The sequence below is a fragment of the Ochotona princeps genome, chromosome 6 (assembly GCF_030435755.1).
Source record: "Ochotona princeps isolate mOchPri1 chromosome 6, mOchPri1.hap1, whole genome shotgun sequence".
NCBI lineage: Eukaryota > Metazoa > Chordata > Mammalia > Lagomorpha > Ochotonidae > Ochotona > Ochotona princeps.
Window position 1 is genome coordinate 63,838,730 of NC_080837.1, and position 22,264 is coordinate 63,860,993.

A 22,264-nucleotide genomic window follows, 5' to 3' on the forward strand; every position below is an offset into this window, starting at 1 on the left:
GTAGTTTTTACTTGTATTTCCCTAATAGCTAGGGAGCCTAAGAATTTTTTCAAATGTCTATTACCTGATTGAATTGAAAATTGGCTTTTATTCTAGGGCATTCTCAAATACACACTCACGGTATAAAATCTTGATAGAGTCTCAGGGATTTTCCTGCCAGTAGGTCCTCCAAACCACTGAAGGGGTGAAGTGATGGTGTTCTGCAGCTGCAAGAACCACAGGAGACAGTTTGGTCAAGCATGTCTGTTTAGTCCTTGTAAAGTAAGCGCAAATGTATATAGACCAGGAAATGGAAGGCAGAAGGGGATTTCCCAATAGTCCTCCCACCCAACAATGACACTGTAATTGACTAGAAGGCCACAGATCACATTCAACATGAACGGCTGGCTGGCAGGTATGTTTTCAGATCACAGGCTGGTAGGCCCACACGGGTGCAGGGTCTCAAAGCTTTGGGCCGTCCTCGACTGCTTTCCCAGGCCACAAGCAGGGAGCTGGATGGGAAGTGGAGCTGCCAGGATTAGAACCGGCACGCATATGGGATCCCGGGGCGTTCAAGGCGAGGACTTAAGCCGCTAGGCCGCGCCACCGGGCCTCACATCTCACTTCTTAAAGTTGCTTATCACGGAAATCCCAGCAAAACTTGTCCAAGGACAGAGAAGAGGGACTGGTTCATGCCTGCATAACCAGTGAACAGCCCAGGCTGAGGTCTGGGTTAGCTGAAACAATTGTTAGGGTGTTCCCCCAGGGACACAGTGTACCATGTGCCTATGACCTCCCACATAGGCTAACCAGGCAGGGATCCAAGAGTGATCTCCCACTATAGAAAAAATTCACCTACATTTCCTTCATCATTTAGAACCTTCTAATTTCACTAATCTTATATTAGTATTTTACTTTCTCATCCCAAAGACGCTTAAACATGATTTTTCTGGTGTGGTAGTTGATGGCAGTCTTGTTTATCATTGCTTAGGCAAAAAGTGGGAGTGATCATTTAATTAAATAATTACATTAAATCGATTATTTATTAATGAAGCATTTCAGTCCTTTAAGCTACAACCAAAAATCTAGACTTTTTAAAAATCTGTACTTCTAGTAAACCATTTTTTAAAAAAGACTTATTTTTATTACAAAGTCAGATATACAGAGAAGAGGAGAGACAGAGAGGAAGATCATCCATCCGATGATTCACTCCCCAAGTGAGCCGCAACGGGCCGGTGTGCGCCAATCCAAAGCCAGGAGCCAGGATCTTCCTCCAGGTCTCCCACGTGGGTGCAGGATCCCAAAGCATTGGGCTGTCCTCGACTGCTTTCCCAGGCCACAAGCAGGGAGCTGGATGGGAAATGGAGCTGCCAGGTTTTAGAACCTGTGCCCATATGCGATCCCGGCGCATTCAAGGTGAGGACTTTAGCTGCTAGGCCACGTTGTGCCGGGCCGCTAATAAACCATTTTTTAAATATCACAAACTTTTACCTATATTGTATTAATATTTTCTGAATAGGTCTCTTGGATTCTATCCCAACTGTATTGGTTTGAATAGTGTCTTCCCAAAATTAATGTCCACAAATAACCTCAGATTGTGACTATATTTGTAAATACATTCTTTTTTTAATTAAATAAAGCAAACATTTATTAAATTGTGATAAAAACATTCCATCAAATTACAAAACCTGAGTAAGAAAAACAAACGGCACATGCTTAACTGTAGTTGACATTCAAATAAAATTTGCATTCGCAAAATATTATACAGTAATTAGAAAATACCAGCCAAAGTAATATTAGGATACTTTTATGTGTGGTCTCAACAAATTTGAACCGAAGCAAATTTTAAGAAAGGTAAATTTTACAGTGAAACATAGCAGTAGAGATGGGAATCATTGAAAAAATGGTTGATGTTACTGTAAATACATTCTTTTCAGATAAAGTTAACTCAAACACTGAATACTACAGAAAGGTGGGTTCTAATCCTATGACTGGTACTTTATAAATAGAAGAACCACAAACAAAAATGAGGGAAGGAGAATCAAGATGGTGGGATAGGGTAAGGACACATTTAAACATTTAAATCATTAGCTAAGGTTTTCACCTGAGAGAGGGCACATTCCAGGAAATAGGAGAGAACAGGACAACAGCAGATGGGCAATGAGAGACTAATGGACACGGGAAAGCAGCTGAGGCAATGGTGTGGGTTGCAGTGACCAGATGCCACAGTGGCAGTCAGCAAGCACTGAACTGAGCTCCACCCATAGCCAAAATTGCACCAGCAACCAGGTGGGAAGGGGAGTTCACCGGGAGCTCAGGAGGTGAACCCAGGCAAAGGTCTGCCTGTCCTGCTAAGTTGATTGATTCGACCAGGAGCAGAGACAGAGCAGTATATCCCAAACAGGCTGTGTGAGAACAGGGTGGATTTCAAAGCCCAGACCCCCATCAGACTTGCATTGGTGCCATTTTGTGTAGGGAGTGAAAGGCTATGGAACAGGACTGTGCATGCACTAAGCTGAGAGTGAACTCATTTTTGGTTCAGTGAATTGCAATGATGTGGTATCTTATAGGTTCTACCCAAAACAGGTCCTGGTATCCCCCAGACCTAATGTCTGGTTGATGCATAACTCCACCAGTGGCATTTAAGGTGCCATTTTGTACAGTGTGGTTAAGGCTTTGAGACTGCAGGGAAAGCAGTGAGCTGCACAAGTGCTGAAATGGGAGCAAATTCACTTCCAGCTTAGTGCATTGCACTGGTCCCACAGGGTAAGAGTAGTTTCCACATGATGCTGGCCTGGACTGAAAAGGTTAATCCTCTGCCTGCAATGCCAGCATTTCATTTGAGCACTGGTTATAGTACTAGCTTCTGTACTTTGAATACAGCTCCCTGACTGTGAGTTGGGAAAGCAGAAGATGGATCAAGTCCTTGGGCCCCTGCCCCCACATGGAAGACCTGGAGGAAGCTCCTGTCTCCTGGTTTTGGATCAGTTTAGCGCTGGCTGTTGTGGCCATCTAGGTCCTGGACAAACAGATGGACTGCCCCCCTCTGTTTCTTCTTCTTTCTTTTAATCTGCCTTTTAAATAAAAATAAATAAATCTTTTTTTTTAAAGAGTAGTTTTAACAGAGAAGTGTGAAACACTGAAAAGTAAATAGAATCAAAAACTGAAATAATTTTAGATGTTCACATGGAAGTCACTTTGATGTAATCTCTTGGGGCTAACACACATCAATAATGTGTTAACTATGCTTAGGAATTTTTATTAAGAATTGGAAGATGAATACACATAAATATATTGAAAGTCACATCAAGTTATCTCCTTTTAATAGCAACAAGGATATGAAATTGATAGAGTACACCAGAAATATTTGGCAAGATGTTTTGTGGTTTTTTATAGCAATAAAATCACACAATGTGGACTGAATAAGGGGATGGGATTAAGAGAGGGGTGAGAGTCTGCACTCAGAAGATTGGTTAGATGGAATAGATTTTGATAAGAGATACATTAATTTATTTGGATAATTTTACCTTCAAACGTGGAAGCGATAAAAAATATTGTGGAGTATTTAGAAAGCTTGTTAGAGTATTTCCACGTGGGGCCCCTAGAGTTTCTGGCTTAGAATGTATGAAGTCAGGCCCTAGAATTAAGTTCAAATGACACAGATGTTGCTAGTCACAAGACATTATTTTGCAATCTATGCTTTAGGGCTAGAATGTCTGTTAAAATTGTGTATATTTATTTAAAGAAGAAAGCAACAGAGTATTCCAGTTTTCTGGTTCACTACCCAAATGCCTCAACCACTGTGATTGAGTGGAGGCCAAAGGCAGGAGTCAGGAACTCAATCAGGTCTCCTGCAAGGATGGTAGAACCCAATAACTTGTGGTACTCTAAGAGTCTGTATTAGCAGGGAGCTGAATTAAAGCAGGACACAATAAACCAATACAGTGGATATATATGAAAGATCTATCATCCTGGTATTTATTTGCTTAATTTTCTAATGTATTTTTGATTATATGACCAATTTGTGGATATAATTCTATGAATTTCAACAACTGTATGGAGACCTGTAACCACATCTATTTTTGCAATATAAATCAGGCTATTTTATCAACCTCCAAGTAGCTTTTCTAAAATATCCTTTTGTAGCTACATCTTCTTTCTCTCCCTAATCTCAGGCTTACCACTATGGTATTTATGTTCACTGTCTTAAATGAAAGAATGCAATATGTAGAAAAGACTTTTCAGACTTTTGTTCATTTATTACAATCCTTTTGAGGTTCAGTCAAGTTATTATGTGAATGCTTATTTCTTCTTTCTTTGAAAAAATCTAAAACTTTTATTAATAGAACAGATTCCATGTAGTTTTTGGGGGGCGTATGATTCTAGGAAGTTACACAAACTTTACTTCCTTAGTTTTAAATGCAGAATTGTAGTATATGGAAATACTTCAACTCCTATTTTATTTATGTATCTCTTTGTTTATTGTAACTCAATCATCTGTTGGTAGGCTTTGGGTTGCTTCCAGATTTTGGTGGTTACAACTTGATATATAGGTTTGTATCTGACATTTCTCTTTGGTTTCTCATTGTTGTATGGTAAATTCTTAGGAGGGGCATTTTTGGGCATATAGTAAAAGTGCCTGAGGTGAGTGGCTGTGTGGCACACTGGAGTGGGGGCTGGGCCCAACAGCAAGTGTTGGGTCCTTGAGGCAAGTGGCCTGAAACTGTAGGGTGTGTTGGGGTTGAGACTGAGCAACTTGTGTTGGGGCCTGGGGCTGAGCAACGTGACAGGGTTTTTGGGTCAGGGTGTTGGTCACAGAGGTTTGTGATGTAGGCAGATGACCACAATGGGTCTCCCTGTGCCAGGCTGCTGTATCTGCCAGCACGTGAAAGACAGGGCTGAGAGTTATCTGGGGCTGGGGCAGACTGAAGATCCTGTGCACTGGGGTTCCTTGAGCCAGGCCACAGCACCTGCAGTGTGCTTGTGGGGGTTCTCACTTGTGTCTTTTGGCATCATCAAGTAGCCCATGCTTGTTCTCATGTTGGTTTCAGACATGTCAGGATCTTTGAATTCAGAGGCTAGAACCCATGATGTATAGACTGTGTTTGGCACACACATTACATGATTAGAACATCTATGTTGCTGACTGCTGTGCAAAGAAGCCAACTTCTCAGAATAAAGATGAAGATAAGGGGGCATAACCATTGGCACTGAATGGAAATTCACCAGCTCATGAGAGGGAACCACTAGATGAGATAAAGAGTACTGAACCTATAATAGGCAAGCCCCATGTCCATAATTATCAGGAAGCAACTACAGAAGATGTGATAAATCTGTACTCTTCAACAACTCTTAGATTAATGGTTAGAAATTGTTGAGGGGGAAATTAAATAGGACAGCAAGATAGCAAGTAAAGGGTCATGAGTTAGAAGAAGACACAATCCCCATTCGCTATGTAAATCTCACCTACCTAACACTCAAATGACCTCTTCCACAGGAAATACATCCCTTCACTGGGACCTGGGTGTGGTATGAAACTATTCTGCTTCTCAGGCTCATACAAAGTCTGACAATGTGGAGAGACACCCTCTTCCTACAAACACAGGATAGAAAGCAGACACATTTTTTTTTCCCTCTCTCACCTTTCCCATCCTGTCCAGCTGTAACCCTGAACATGATCCTTGTATGTCTATGATCATCTCACTTTTAAAATAAGCATTAATTAAAAAAATCTTAAAAGAAGAACCTGCAAAGTTGCACGAATTTTGCAATTTATGAGAATCTGAAGTATACTTTACATAATGTTACTCTTAAACTTGTACTTATATTAGCCTCTAATATCCATCCCACTTTTCCCCCCAATCCAGGCAAATGGTTTTATTTACCAGGAGAGATAATCTGATGGAGAGCTGTGTGGTGGGAGATGGCCTGGGACCACTGGCACATGCTGGGGTGACTGTGTGAGGCAAATGACCATCCAGGATATTCAGCACCGGGCTTTCATATATCTCAGGCATGGGGGATGCAGGAAGGAAGCAACTCCTCAGTTTGTGCATGGCTTTTGATGCGTAGCATGGGTCACTCATTATGGCGGGTGTTGACCTTCTGTGCAGAGACAAGGTTAGGGTGATTAGGCATCCAAAGATTATTGAATGGGAGTGTCAGCTTGACTTCGGCAGGGTGGTGGAGTCACTTCTGCTCTGCCCAACCTAACATGCCAGCCTTTTGCTTTATGATATTGGTGGGCAATGTTTATCTCTGGCTGCTTTGAGCTGAGCAGGTAGCCCCCTAATCTTCTCTTGATGTCACACCCAAATAGCCAGTTCAAAAAGAGTCCTTAAAAAGAGTCTCAGTGAGCTGCATAGCAGTGTGTGGGTTTTATTGATTTGTGTTTTTATTGGCCAGGAGGAATTTTCTTCATTCACCAGGCCTGTGCATATCATATCATAAGCCCTTTACACTGTGAAATAGGAAACTAACAGATGACCTTAGAGAGCTGGTTGCAGCAGATTCTGTGCTTTTATATCTCCTTAACAGCTTGACATGAACTGCTGTCACTGGGCGTTAAAGCGGTCGCAATATTGCCTGTCATTAATAGTCTTTGCTACTCTGCCATTATAATTGCTGACCTTAGCTAGGCTCTCTATTCTGAGTGAAAATTTCTGTTAACAGGAACTATTAATGAAACAAAGTTAAATTCCTCAGCACTTTGCAACTGGAATTTATGGCAGTCTTCAATCAATTCTTAAAATAGAATCACCTTGGGGCCCAGCACGATAGTGTAGTGGCTAAAGTCCTCGCCTTGCACGCCCGGGATTCCATATGGGTGCTGGTTCTAATCCCAGCAGCCCTGCTTCCCATCCAGCTCCCTGCTTGTGGCCTGGGAAAGCAGTTGAGGACAGCCCAAATTTGGGACCCTGAACCCGCATGGGAGACCTGGATGTGGCTCCTGGCTCCTGCCTTTGGATTGGTTCAGCTCTAGCCATTGCGGCCGCTTGGGGAGTGAATCATTGGCCAGAGCTTCCTTTCGTCTCTCCTCCTCTCTGTATATCTGACTTTCCAAATAAATAAATAAATAAATAAATAAATAAATAAATAAATAAATCTTTTAAAAAAATAGAATGGCCTTGAATCTGTAACTATTGCTTTCATGACCTTAAAGTGATAGATAACATCCACAGAAATCTTTATGCTCAGAAGTCTTTGTTTTAGGAATATTGGGGTAACTATTTTTAAATTTATACAGTTCTTTGAAGAAGGAAAATAGTTTCCTCAAGGACTGATATTAGAATGATTCTGCAAAATAAAGCAGTCCTGAAAAATTGCTTAAATAAAGACATAAATAAGAGAAATGTACATCACAGATGCATTTCTACTGTTGAATAAAAATCTAGGCCAAGGCATTATTTGTTTAGGTACATAAGCACTGATACATAAAACATATACTATGTGTTTTTGCTTATGGGATTTCATGTTTTGTTTGACTTTAGAGTTATCATATACACATATTGAGTCTTCAGATATTATAGTGGAAATGAAATAAATATGATATAAGTATTATACATGAATATATATATATAAGGAATATTTATTAAGGTAGCAAAAGTTAGTAATGAGAGGTATTACTTAAAATTCAGGTCATAAGGGCATCTGGCAACATGATTGTACTACTTCTGAACATTGCTATGAAGCTGATTATTAGAGTCCTTAGGAAGGGCAGTAGGGGTTTCTATCTTCCTCTCTCTCTGTTCATATACAAACACACAGACACACACACTTATTTATTTCCTAAATGATAGATGAAAATTAAACCAGTTGAGGCGGTAGAACGATGTTAAGATTGAATCTTTATGTGCAGTTAAGGAATTTGCACATAACACAGATGACACCTATTCCTCAAATATCACACTACTTTTCACTTAGTATAGAGGATGTCCCAGTAAATATAATCCCGGAATATTGTGACTAAGTTGGATTTGGCCAGGGGATCCAGGAACTGCCTTTCTTATTGCTTTGCCTACTTCTATTTAAAAAAAAAAAAGTTTTTTTTTAATGGCTGGCACTATGGCTCAACAGGCTAAATCCTTCAAGTACCAACATCCATATGTGCACTAGTTCCTGTACTGGTTGTTTCACTTCCCCTCCAGCTCCCTGCTTATAGCCTGGGAAAGCAGTGGTGGATGGATTTTTTTTAAGAATATATATTTATTTTTATGTAAAAGGCAGGTTTAAAAAAGAAAAAGAGAAATAGAGAGAGGCCTTCCATCTTCTGGTTCACTCTCCAGATGACCACAATGGCCAGAGCTGAGCCGATCCAAAGCCAGGAGCCAGGCAGGTTTCTAGATCTCCCATGTGGGTACAGGAGCCCAAGGACTTGAGCCATCCTCCATTGCCTTCCCTGGCCATAAACAAGGAGCTGGATTGGAAATGGAGCAGCAGGGAGATGAACTAGTGCCCAAATGAGATGCTGGCATCATAGAGGATAGGTTTGTAGTGCCACTTTACTGGCACCTACTTTTTTTGAAAGTGGAGAAAGTTTGAAGCTGGATAAAAATTTCCTTAATAACTGTTGGATAAAAAACAATGGGCTTGAAAATGAGATAGTATAGGATATAGGATTCTAAAATCAAGAGAACTTGGCTGTCAATCAAGTTGCATCTGCAGTCTGTTAGGATAAATTTTCAGAAACTGTCACCTAGGCCAAGATATGGTCTCAGTAATAAGGAGTCTGGTTGCAGGATAGTACAGCACAAAAACCAATACTACAATAAAAAGAAAGAACGAAAAGATGGATGGAAGGAAGGAAGGAAGGAAGGAAGGAAGGAAGGAAGGAAGGAAGGAAGGAAGGAAGGAAGGAAGGAAGAGACAGATGCGGAAAGGCATTTCAAGCTTTGAAACTACCAGAGCGGCTCAGGTAACTTGACAATTATCTTATAACTCTATAACAACTTCCCTCCCCTTAACGTGGCAGCTGCAAGGGGATCCGAGGAGAAAATTGAAGTTCAGCAAGACTGTTTAAAGTCTGACCGCCTTACTCAGTGTCTGCAGTCCTCATAGAACCTGAATTGTCATTTGGCTTTCATTTCCAGATGGACAAGGTAGCTGTAGTTAGGTACGAATAAATGGTAATTCAAATTAGTTCCAGTAAAACATCTCATTCAGTTTTAAGGCACAAACATTTTTATATTAACTTTATTTTTGAAAACAAAAGATAAATATAAATCACTGTCAGGTTTATGTCACACAAATTTTGCAAAAGTCGGGCATGACAGTGAAATATATTTTTATATTTGAAGTTGCAGTAAATAGGAAAAATTAGCATTATATAAAAATTTGAAAAATTATTTCTCTTATATACAGAATATACAAAGTGCCTTTATGATATTTACATGCACAGCTTAAGTACTATAGTGAGGTAAATTAATCAATTATCTTTTATTGTTACCTTTTTTTTTTTTGCATAGTAAGAGTACCTAAAAACACTCCACAAATCTTCAGTGTAAATAAAATATTCAGTGCAATGTCCCCTGGGCTCATCATGTTGTTGAAAATGGTGGTAGCTCATTCTTTACAAAGGCTGAATAACATACCTATATTTTCTAATTACTTTATCCATTAATTCATTGATGAACACATAGGGGGTATTCTGTATCTTAGTTGTAATAATGAAAGTAGTGCAATGAGTATGGGAATTCAGATATCTTCATGAGATGCTTATTTCATTTCCTTTGGATACATACACAGTAGAGGGCTTACTGGATCATGTAATAGTTACGTTTCTAAATTTTTTTAAGAATCCCCATTTTGTTTTTCTTAATGAGTATATCAATTTACACATGTTCATAAGTTCATTTTCTTTCATCTATCAACAGTCAGTTCTCCAAACAAAGTTTATGGAAGATATTTCCCTTCCTTCAAAGGTTCTCTATGGCTGTCTGTTCGTATTAGTTGATTATAGATATATATAGATTTATGCTGAGCTCATTTTCTGTTCCTTTGGCCACTGTTTATATATTAGCAGGTACGGTGTGATAGCTTTTTAATATATTTTGAAATTAGGATACAAGAGACTTACAGCTTTGTTTTCTCTTGTATATGTAAGTTTAAGGATTTTTTTTTCTGTTTCTGTGAAATATTTCATTGCAATTTTGATACAGATTGCATTGAATCTTTAGAATACTTTGGGTGGAATGAACAATATGATCATATTAATTTATCCAATCAAGGAATGGAGGATATCTTTCCCTTTATTTATATTGTCAATTTCTTTCATTCATATTTTATATATTTTTCCAGATTTGCTTTATTTTTATTTGAAAGGCAGAGTAACAGAGAGAGGGAATGAGAGAGAGAAAGATCTTTTGTTTTTTGGTTCACTCCCCAAATGGCTCCAACAGCTGAAGCTGGCCTGGTCCAAAGCTAGAAACCAGGAGCTTGCTCCAGGTCTCCCACATAGGTGTAGAGGCCCAAGGACTTGGGTCTTACTCTGCTGCCTTCCCAGGCCATTAGCAGGCAGCTAGATATATGGGAAACAGAGCCATTAATACGGAACTGGATTGGAAGTGTAGCCACAGGAACACGAACCAGTGCCCAAATGGGATTTTAGCACTCCAGGTGGTGTTCCAGCATGCTATACTGTGGCATAGGCCCCTAGTTTTAAATGCACAGATTTCTTACTCTCTTGGCTGAAGTTATTCTTGAGAGTTTCTGCACGTATATGTCTTTGTGTATGGTTATTGTAAATGGAATTTTTGCATTGAATTGTTTTCCAGGTAGATTGTTATGGCTGGGAAAAATATAACTATTATCTGTATGTTGAGTTTGTATGTTGCTACTTAATTGAATTCATTGTTTAAAGTGTGACTTCCAGCTAAATTTGATGTGAACGAGAAACAAATTTGAAATCTTTGTTTTATTTATTTAGTTAATTTATTTAAAGTTTTATTTAATTTGTTGGGAAGACAGATATACAGAGAGAAGGAGAGACAGAAAGGAAGATCTTCTGCCCACTGATTCACTCCCTAAGCAGCTGCAACAGCTGTAGCTGAGCCGATCTAAATCCAGGAGCCTGGAGCCTCTTCTGGGTCTCCCACATGGGTGCAGGATCCCAAGGCTTTGGGCCGCCCTTAGCTCCTTTCCTAGGCCACAAGACAGGGAGTTTGTTGGGAAGTGGGCCCAGTAGGACACCAACCGGTGCCCATATGGGAACCTGTCATGTGCAAGGCGAGGACTTTAGCCACTAGGCTATCGTTTTTTTAAAATTAATATAAAGGAAACAGATGTTGTATATTCCCGAGGCATAGTTCCAAGCTGACTTCCACACTTTCCTCACTTCCCTGCAGCTGCTCAATACAGTTCTCTTGTGCCCTTTCTTTATCAGTTCTTGCAAAGACATGATTTTATTCATAGGCTTAATTCACCACTAATCATAACATTTAATAAGTAAAAAGAAAGACTGCATTTCCATTGGTGTACTCACATGGGGTAAAAATGACCATCATATCAAAAAGAGACAATTTCATTCTATATGCTTTTTGTATTCTATGTTAGCTACTGAATATCAGAGAAAACCATTTGATGTTTGTAGTTTTGAGACTGCTTACTTCACTAAGCATAATAGTTTCCAGTTGTAGCTTATGCTGTTTAATGGCTTTATTTGGTGTGTGTGGGCACATGGAAATTATCTATGGATCCATCTTGTGTTTTTCAAATTATTTTTTGAACAACTACTTTGACCACAAATTGGGAAGATAAGTTAGTTAAAATGAACAGTACCATCCCTCAGAAACCTACCGTACTGTGGAACTCTTTGCCTTTTTGTAATAGCTTTTTATTGCTTTGTAAAATATAGAAATTACATAACTAAATCTAAGCAGTTTTAAAGCCCTCTTGAGATATTAATCAGCAAGAGTAAAACCAAATCAAGGGACAACTATCTTAAAAAACAAGAAAATATTCACAAGGGACTCTTGAACTGTGCAAAGTGAGATTGTAATAGTAATGCTGAACCAAATTTCATACTTTCCACCATTTACCAGGAAAATGGACTTTGTTTCCTACCTTTTAGTTACCTTTCTTTATATGCTCGGATTTTGTATTCTCCTTTCCTCATATTGTCCTCATGAGAGGTTCCTGCCTTGTTAGAGCCTCTTAGTTCTCCTGTTACTCACTCCCTTGCCTTAATATAGTACAGATCAAATCATACAGATCAAGTTTCTGTTTGTTGAAGAATACACCACACACACACTATTTTTCCATAGGGTATAAGGTGTATGATAAAGTATTTGAGTTACATTTCTAGAATAGTAAAAAGTTTCAGAAAAACACATTATAGAATCTAAAATATCATTTCATGAGTTGCATATGCTTTTGCATTTTCTTTGATTTAGTCATATTGTATCAGAAATCAGAACGCCTTGACTAACCATTTCATTACTACACAGCTTCCAAGTAGAATATGATTTATGCATGATGTTTGCGGCGTAGTAAAGTTAAGTGGATACCTTATTTCCACACTGACATGATAGTCTGGTATATGTTGATGTCCTTTAGTTTCTTAAAAGTAAAATGTTTTAATAAATAAATCTTTAAAAAGTAAAATGATTTGAAATGGCTCAATTCTTTGTATTTGAAAATAATGATGTTTTGTGTGGTAACTTGAGTATGTCTCATAAAATTTTATCTTTATTGGTAGTTATGCCTATAAGATGTTATGGAGGCATTGAAATCCTAATAATTCCATTGATATTAGAACTACTCTGAAGGGTCATTACAATGTAAATATGCTAGTGATTCTGACAAGCTATTCACTGAAGCTACCAAAACAAGGTAGATGTAATCTTGCGGATTAATGACCTGCTGAAGAGCTAGTGTTGGAAATACTTCAGTTCTTTCTTAACTTACTGGATAGGTATCAAGGAAAAATGCATATAAATTTCATGAATTAGGGTAAAACATCCAAACTCAAAAGGACCAAAATAATCCCTTAAATCGTCCTATTTGCTTTTCAGATGAGGCATAGGGAGGTTAAACAACGTATTTTAAATTTCATAACCAAGGGTATAACCAGAACTAGGATTTAAAACCCAAATTCTATTTAGGATTTCTCTCATTAGGTAGTTTTCTGACAGAAACAAAGTAACTCCAGAAGTGAAGATAGTTTGTTTCTTTCTTGTGGAGGTTGGGGTAGGTGGATATTTTCCCCTGGTTTCATGAGATCCTCATGGCCATGTGTGGTTGTTATTCAGGTGAGCTAGAGTTTTAAGTAGCTTGTGGGTTCACTTGTAAAGATCACACAAGTGTGTTTGCTCCAGCAGCACACATATTAAGGTGACAGAAGTGAGCATAGCATACTTTTCATGTAAGTATCAAGATTTTGGCATATAAGAGGAAATGCTGTTTAAACCAGGATATTATTTTTTCCATCTCCTCAAAGAATAATCAGGTGACTATCTAGTGTCATGTTTGTTCTGTCCACTGTAGGGCAAGGACTAGAAGAGTTTGCTGTGTTGGGCAGAGAAGTCAGAAGCAGTTGACTATTTTACTAATTGTGGAAAGTTGGGAATATCTATTTGATGATCCTGGGGAAGCTTTGCACTGAAAGAGGGAAAGAGTTTAGAAATGTCAGATATCACATTGCAGGGCATTGTGCATTTGAATGAATTGATTCATCTGGAAACTCTGTAAGAGTTCTGGTGTAGATATCTTCCTCATAAGATATCAATAAAACCGAATGTGAGTGTGCAACTTCAGGAGAAGGGATGCCATCTTAACCTAGTGATTCTTGGTTAGTGATTTTAATTACTGTACATACCAGGCAACTGTTAACAATCATTCCAAGTTTCATAGTTCTATATTCTTTGTAGAAATCTCAAGTATATGGGGAGGGTTAAGTCAGCACAGTGCACAGCGCCCTAGGTGAGGAGTACATTTAAATTCCTTAACAAAAATGATGCTTAAGTTATGCTAACAATGAAAAAGTAGTGGGAAGTAAAGAGGAATGGAAGAGGAACTTTCGAGCTAGGGGTAAATAACCCATGGTAGGAATGAATATGATATACTTATGACACGGGGAAGTTACTAAAGCTGAGAGCACAAAAAAGAAAGGGAATAGCCTAGAAGAGACTGTGAGGGGGATGGAATTTTAATCCAACTACATGTTTATTTAATACTGCATACTCTTTAAAGAATAAAGTGGGATGATGTTTTAGATTAAAATTTTTATGTTTCACTACAAAGAATTTCTCTGAATAGTTCACTAGAATTTTGAGAACATATAATAATATGCAAAACTCATGATAGGCTCACTGTAAGTTAATTAGCTGACTTTTTAATGAAAGAAAATTTCAAATTCAAGACAGATCAATTATTCTCAATTATTTTGTTTAGAAGTAAAGGTAACAAACCTAACTTATAATAGAACACATTAAATAATGAAATAGATTGATTTTAGTTATTATTCTCATTTTTCCAAGCTGAGAGATACTTGATTCCTTTTTTCAATCATTATGATTGAATTAACTTTTTTCTATTCAGCATATTTCTTCCTCTTGATTGATTATGTTTTGAATGACTGCAGTTTTGAGTTTGAAAATAATTAGAGAAGTTATTTAATTGTTAATTGGTGGAGTCATTACTTGATTCTGAGGTTAGTTTGCCATTAGTGGTGCTGGGGGAAATGCGTTAACTCTGGCTAATTGAAAAATGATATGATCAAGCAACTTTAAGAAAAAACTATGGCTGAAACTTTTAAACTCAGTTCCTTGATGGACAGTTAGCCTGTTTGGCTATATTTATAATGACATATATCCACTAATGCTTTGAAAACTTAATAGTATGAAATAGTAATTCTTGTGGTACTCAGCTTTAACCAGTCATAACATGACTTTTTGATTGAGTTTCTTCAGGTATTTAAAAAAACATAATATTTCTACATATGTATGGGTTTCAGTTTATAGTATTATACATACATAGAACACACAATGATTAAATCAATTAGTATTTCATCTCAAACATTTGTTATTTTTATGTCCTGGGAAACTTAAAACTCTTATATTTTGATTATTTTAAATGTAAATTATTATTTAATAAATTATATGCTATTTGCAAATTAATATAAAATAATAGTTTATAATAAATTATTATAGACTATGCACTCTGCTATAGCATAGACCGCTAAAATTAACTCTATTAAATTATAGTTTAGTATCTCTTACCCAACCTCTATTTCTCCACTCCTTGCATTTTTCTGAGAAGTATATCTGTTTTCAAGTATAATAGTGATGTAATTGTGACATACCAGTGTAGGAATCCAATTAAATATTCATTATTTTTATACTTCCTGGAGTATTCCAGTGTCAGCATATTGCATGGAAATGTTTTCTATGATTTGAAGACTAACAGGAAATTTTGGATCAAGTGGTGTGACCTCTAAGAAGAGGCAAAGAACTATGAGGATTAAACAATAATATCATATTATAATATAATTTCAGACATCTGATTTCAAGGTTTACTTCTAAAACCAGATAATTGTTTTTGAAATAATTTTTTATACATATCCCCCAAAGACATAACCTAAAATATTGTGTATTTTTATATATACAGTGTAAGAAGCAATGTAATTAATGTTCTATGAAAAGTCATTTTAAGTCTTATATTCTGTATGTGTATGTTGTAAATCCCTTTTGAGTTAAAGAACTTTGGCTCACATTTTTACTTTGTTTTAATGCATTTTCTTGAAGTTCTAATCTCCACTTTCTGTCATATTTTCCTCATTATTTTAGCTTGCTTGCTAAATTATGGGTGAAGAGATTCCATTAGTAGAGGTCATTCTTCTATTTCTCTGCCCCAGGTGGGACAGCTGTGTTATCAGGAAGTTTGGCCAGAATGCAGTAGAAGACTGCTTGAAAGCTTGACAATCTGTTGTTCTGTGTTTGGAAGCAAGTGGCTAATTTAGAAATCATAATAGTAAAAGTCACTGCAACTATCAGCATCTTGTTGCTTACTTTGGTTTTGTATTGCACAGAAATGACTTTAAAACCTGGAAACTCCAAATTGGTACAAGGAAAAAATATTTAATAAGCTATAATGTAAATCCCAAAATGTGTACACGTTTCTATTTCTATTTCTTTGTGAAAAGCTGTAGATTTCCTTATTGCTTTCATAGGAAAGGAAACTTGGAATAAGCAGATCTATGGAATTTCTTTTCTGTCACATGGTGGATAGATATGTGAGACGTATGGTTTGTTTACCAATGTTACCAATCAGATCAGTAAATATTGTATTGAAAAAAAATAAAAACTGAAAAATGACTTATACCAATATGGTATGTTAACAAAAATTAAAATCTAGACTAACCACTTGCCTAATTTCTAAATTTAGCTTGTCTATAGTTTGATCTTGGATAAAAGTCACTTTTACAGTGTTAAATGCATACAACCATTTGCTTTTTACGTCTTTGAAGCACATCTATCAAACACATAAGTTAGTAACATTTCTGTTAATTGCTTGTGAACATACTGAAAAACCATTGTGTGTGTAGAATTTTTACATAAGTAGGACTGAAGGCTTGCTGAGCAGATTGTGAATTTTGCAATTGCATTTTAGAGCTGACTGAATCAGCCTATAACTATTTTCTTGGCTTGTATTCATATAATGGATAATGTTGCTTTCTATAAGGCACCCAGATTGAAATGAATATTGAAGTTTGTGTTTCTTTTCTTGAGAAATCTGGTTTTTGAGTAGGCTCAAACACAGTAATCTTGATGTATAAAAATAATCAAACCTTCTGCAAAGGTATATTTCAAGCCTATCATCCTAATAACAATGGAATGAAGGTTCAAAACTGCCACTGAAGAAGTGATTCCTAAAGTTTTGATGTGAATTTTTCACATTTAGAAGGGTGGTATAATTTCTTTTCCATCTCCCTGCCTTTCTGTCTCATACTTTTTCTTTCTTATTCTATCTTCTATGTGATTCAACAACTTTAAAAAAAATGTAAAAAATAAAATTTAACTATATTTTCCTTGGTTTATACTTGGTTTAATACTTAAGTAACTCTATATAATATATAAATTCCACTTTAAGTTGCTTTTTTATTCTAAATAATACAGTGCTTAGGTTTATACACAGTTATAGATATAGTTGACATGTTTATTAAGCTTATTGTTAGACAAATTTTAATTTCACATTACAATTGAACAGAGAGTACATGTTCCTGTTTCACCTTGTACTGCCTCTTCCCCTCTCAGCATCCCACGTTGAATGCTATCTGTGATGCACATGATGAAGTCAATACCTAGGATTCAGTCCTGCTGCTGTACATTCTACGGCTTTGACCCATTTATCTACCAAACAGTTTCATGTAGGAGAGTGCTAGTACCCTGACAATTTTCTGTGTTCTGTTGTTCGTCCCCTAAAATGTTTACTTCGGGTAACTCTATAGCGTTCCATAATTTGTTTGTATGTTTACATGTACATGTGTTTAATATATTCCTAGCCTTGGCATGTGATTCATTTATAACGTTTGTTCTCACTGGATGCTTGACTTTGTCTTTAGTTTGGATGGTAACTTAAGGCATATTGTGCACATAAGAACCAAGTTAAAAAAATTGGGGAAATTTTATTACATGCAGTTTTTCAACCCAAGAAACATTTGCCGAGTACTAGCTGTATATAGACATTAGTTTTGAGTGTATGGAGATAAATATTCAGGCCAGCCAACAGCATTATTCAATAATGAATAATGCTGAGTGCTATAACATGAGTAAAAACTTTTGATTCTCAGAGGAGTATGATAGCAAGGAGATACAACAACAAAATAACCAGAACAAGGAAATGAGTCTTCATGTGAATTTTGCAATTGTTTATTATATGTGTCAACTTTTCCAGGCTAATGAATGTCCACATAACTGGTAAAACATCATTTCTGATGACATCTCTGAGGCTATTTCCTGATGAGATTAATTCTGGGTTGGTGGGCTGAGTAGAGAAGATTGTAAAAATGATCATAAAAATTGCCCTGATATGAATGGATATCATCAAATCTGTTAAGATACTTGCTAGAACATAAAATTGTGAAAAAGTTGATGTTTCCTCCTTTCTTCTGCTTTTGAAGCAATTATCTTCAACTGCTCTTGGACGTTAGAGTACTGAGTTTTTTGTCTTTGAACTTAACTCAACCAGGCAATGAGATTCTCTTGGCCTCAGATTGATAGTCATGGGCCTTTGAACTTGAACTTAGGTTGAGTTACATGTCTAACTTGCCTGGTTTTCCAATTTAAAGATAGCATGTTATGGTACTTTCTGGCTTCCATAATCATATAAGTCAATTGCTATGATCTTTTATTTATACTTGTCTGTATATTCTATTGATTCCTTTTCTCTGGGGAAATCTGGCTGATTCTTGTGGGGCTGGAGGAACAGTGAAGACTGTGTGAATTGTGAGCAATGTGACTGAAGAGGTTGGCTGAGACTGTGATGTTCTATACAAATGGAAACAGAAAGCAAGAACAGTTGTATTTATGTCAGACACAGTAAACTTTCAAACAAAAACTACAGAAAGAGATGAGGTCAGTATAAAATGATTGTGATATTAATTCAATGGAAATTAATATGTAGCTAAGGCTGATGCACCAAATATTAAAGAACAAATATCGTTAATTACAAGGGAATGACATGAGCTCCACAGTGAGGGACATTAACATCTCATGTTCCTCAATGGACAGATCATCCAGACCAAAAAAAAAAAAAACAAAACCCAAAAAGGATTTCAGAGTTAAAATTATATAGACTAGATGGATTTGACAGACACAGAAAATTCCATCCAGCAACTGCACAGTGCACATTCCTGTCAGCAGCACAGTGAGTATTCTTTAGGCTAGAACACATTTAGACTCAAAAGTATGTTTTATGGTCAATATGGAATAGGACCAGCAATCAGCAACAAGACATACTCCAGAAGTCGTGTGAGTGCATGGAAATTGATTAATAGATTCTAAAAGAACAGTAGATTATTGAAAATCTTAGGAAATATAAAAATATTTTGAAATTAATTAAAATGAAAACATAATGTAACAAAACTTATTTGGAGTAGGACAGAGATAATACCAAGAGGGATATTTACAGCAATAAGCACCTAAATCAAGAAATGGCAAGCAATCAAATAACCTAGCCAAGTACCTCAAGGAACTAGGATAAGAAGAACAAAGCAATCCCCAAATTGTTAGAAAGAAATAAATGATAAATTGTGGGGCAAAATTAAGTGAAACTGAAGATTGGATTTTAAAATGATGTTTGAAGTTAGCTATAATAATAAAGAATAAGATACAACTAAAACTAAAAAGAGCTATCACAACTTATTACCCTAGATTTAAAAGTTTCAATATGGAGTATTAGGAACATCCATAAGTCTACACATCAGTGAATTTGAAAGAAATGGATATAATTCTGAGTACATAGAACTTACCAAACTGAACTATGAAGATGCAGAATATAAATTAGACGAATAACAAATAACAACATTTGAATCAGTAGTCAAAAGTCTGCCAAGAAAAACAGACAAACAAGCAAATAAACAAGCTAGAATCAGATGGCTGCATTGCTCCATTCTACTAAACTGCTAAGGAAAATCTAACATTAATTCTCCTCAAACGATTCTAAAAAGACTTAAAGGGAGCTAACCTTTCCAACTGCATTATGTGAGAGCAATGCTACCTTTACTCCAATTTTTAAAAATATATCAACAGGGCCCAGCGGCGTGGCCTAGCAGCTAAAGTCCTCACCTTGAACGTGCCAGGATCCCATATGGCCTCTAGTTCATATCCCGGCAGCTCCACTTCTCATCCAGCTCCCTGCTTGTGGCCTGGGAAAGCAGTCGAGGACGGCCCAAGGCATTGGGACCCTGCACCCACGTGGGAGACCTGGAGGAGGTTCCTGGTTCCTGGCTTTGGATCGGCACAGCACTGGCCGAAACAGCTCACTTGGGGAGTGAATCATCGGACAGAAGATCTTCCTCTCTGTCTCTCCTCCTCTCTGTATATCTGACTTTGCAATAAAAATAAATAAATCTTTAATATATATGTATATATATACACACAGCAAAAAAATTTATAGGCCAATATCCCTAATAAACATATATACAAAAAATGTCAACAAAGTACTAGCAAATTGAATCCAACAGCCTTTGCAAAGGATCATGTTTATGATTATGAGGAATTTAATCACAGGAAGGCAGGGACGATTCAACATATACAAGTCTATCAATGTAATATAACTGAATGATAAAAATGGTCATTTTGACAGATGCAGAAAATGCATTCGGCCCTGGGGAGAATCAAAATGGTAGAATAGGGTAAGGGTATGTTTATAGAGAAGCAGAAACTTTAGCCAGGGTGAAGCAGAAAGAGCACTTTCCAGGAAATAGGATATGACAGACCAATAGCAGTGAGGCACCTGGAAACTGAAGGACACAGGAAAGTAGTGGACAGAACGGTGTGGTGTTGCATAGACCAGATACCCCAATAACATTCAACAAGCAGCGACCTGAACTGCAGTGGTGGCCAGAACTCCACCAGCAACCAGGTGGGAAGGAGAGGTCATCAGGAGCTCAGGAAGTGAACCCAAAGAAAGAACTGCCTGTCCTGCTGGTTGATTTGATTTGACCAGGAGCAGAGAGTGCAGCAGATCTCAAACAGGCTGTGTGGGAATAGGGAGGATTTCAAAGCCCAGACACTCTCACAGGGCTGCATGAGTGCCATTTTATGTAGGGAGCAAAGGCTATGGAACAGGATTGCACATGCACTAAGCTGGGATTAAACTCATTTCTGGTTCAGTGAATTGCAATGATGTGGCATCTTACAGGTTCCACCCAAAATAGGTCTGGGTAGCTTCCAGACCTAATGACCAGCAGATCAAGAACTCCATGAGTGCCAGATCAGGTGCCATTTTGTACAGTGTGGTAAAGGCTTTGAGACTGCAGGGCAACAATGAGCTGCGCATGCGCTGACCTGGTAGCAAATTCATTTCTAGCTCAGTGCATTGCACTGTCCCACAGGGAAAATAATATTGACTTTGGCATCTTACGACTCAAAATCAGTCCCTGTGTTCCTCAGACCTAATGGCCAGCAGGTTCCAGCAAGATCAGCTCCACTAACAATCTATTATTTAGAATACCTGGTGTCTCACTAATCCTGGGACCTACTCCAACCTGAAGTGGGAGAAAGGCACAGACAATGGTGCAGTCATAGCAGGAGCTCACAGGAGTTGGAGAGTGGTGAGCTAGGAGCTGGGCCGCAGAGACCTGGATGAAGGTCTGACGTAAGAACTTAGATCTGGAACTCGCTGAAGGGAGTGGCACTAGTGACTGCAAACAAAGAAATGGGTACCAACTGTAATAAATAAAATAAAATTGTAGACCTGTGGGTGACACAGCTTAGAAACCTATCCTAAAGAGAAGAATCTGTTAACCAGAAGTACAATGACCAAGAGCAAAAGAAGGAATATTACTGAAGACTTCCCTGCAAAGCAGCAAAAATCTTTGCCATCCTCAGAATTATCTGAGGAATACATCAAGAAAATGGGGGGTACAGAATTCAAAACACTTTTTACAAAGCTTCTTATCAACAACGAGAAGCACATACAGGAGTTTAAGGAATTTAAGGAATATATCACACAGATAATAGCAACACTGAAACAAAATCAAGCGTAATTATTGGAAATGAAGGACACAATGGAGCAACTTAAAAATTCAGTGGAAAGTTGTCATAATAGAATAAATGAGGCAGAAGAAAGAATCTCGGAATTGCAAGAGATTTCCTGTCACCAGGGAGAAACAATCAAAACACTAGAAGCAGAGCTGGGTCAAGCTAAAGAAAATATCCAAGAATTAAGAGACACTATTAAATGGACAAATATGAGTTACAGGAGTTCCAGAAGGTGCAGAAAGAGAAACTGGATGTAAAAATGTACTTAGTAAAATAGTAAAGCAAAATTTCCCTAATCTGGAGAAGGAATTGGGAAACAGAACCCAGGGGGGGCACAAAACTCCCAACAGGGTTGACAAAAGAATTATTACCACGGCACGTGATAATCAGGCTCTCTTACGTTGAGCATAAGGAAAAGATCCTTAAATGTGCACATGAAAATAATCAATTGACATGTAGGAGAATGGCAATCAGACTCACAGCTGACCTCTCACAGGAAACTCTACAGGTCAGAAGAGAATGGAGCGACATATTTCCAGATTCTAAAAGCAAAAAATTGTCATCCCAGAATAACATACCCAGAA

The 22,264-nt window shown here is 37.4% G+C and overlaps 1 pseudogene; it reads left to right on the top strand.

Annotated features, from left to right (window-relative positions):
• The first annotated feature begins 375 nt into the window (after positions 1–375).
• LOC101527554 (large ribosomal subunit protein eL6-like) overlaps positions 376–22,264 on the top strand; it is a 43,818-nt pseudogene continuing 21,929 nt past the window's right edge.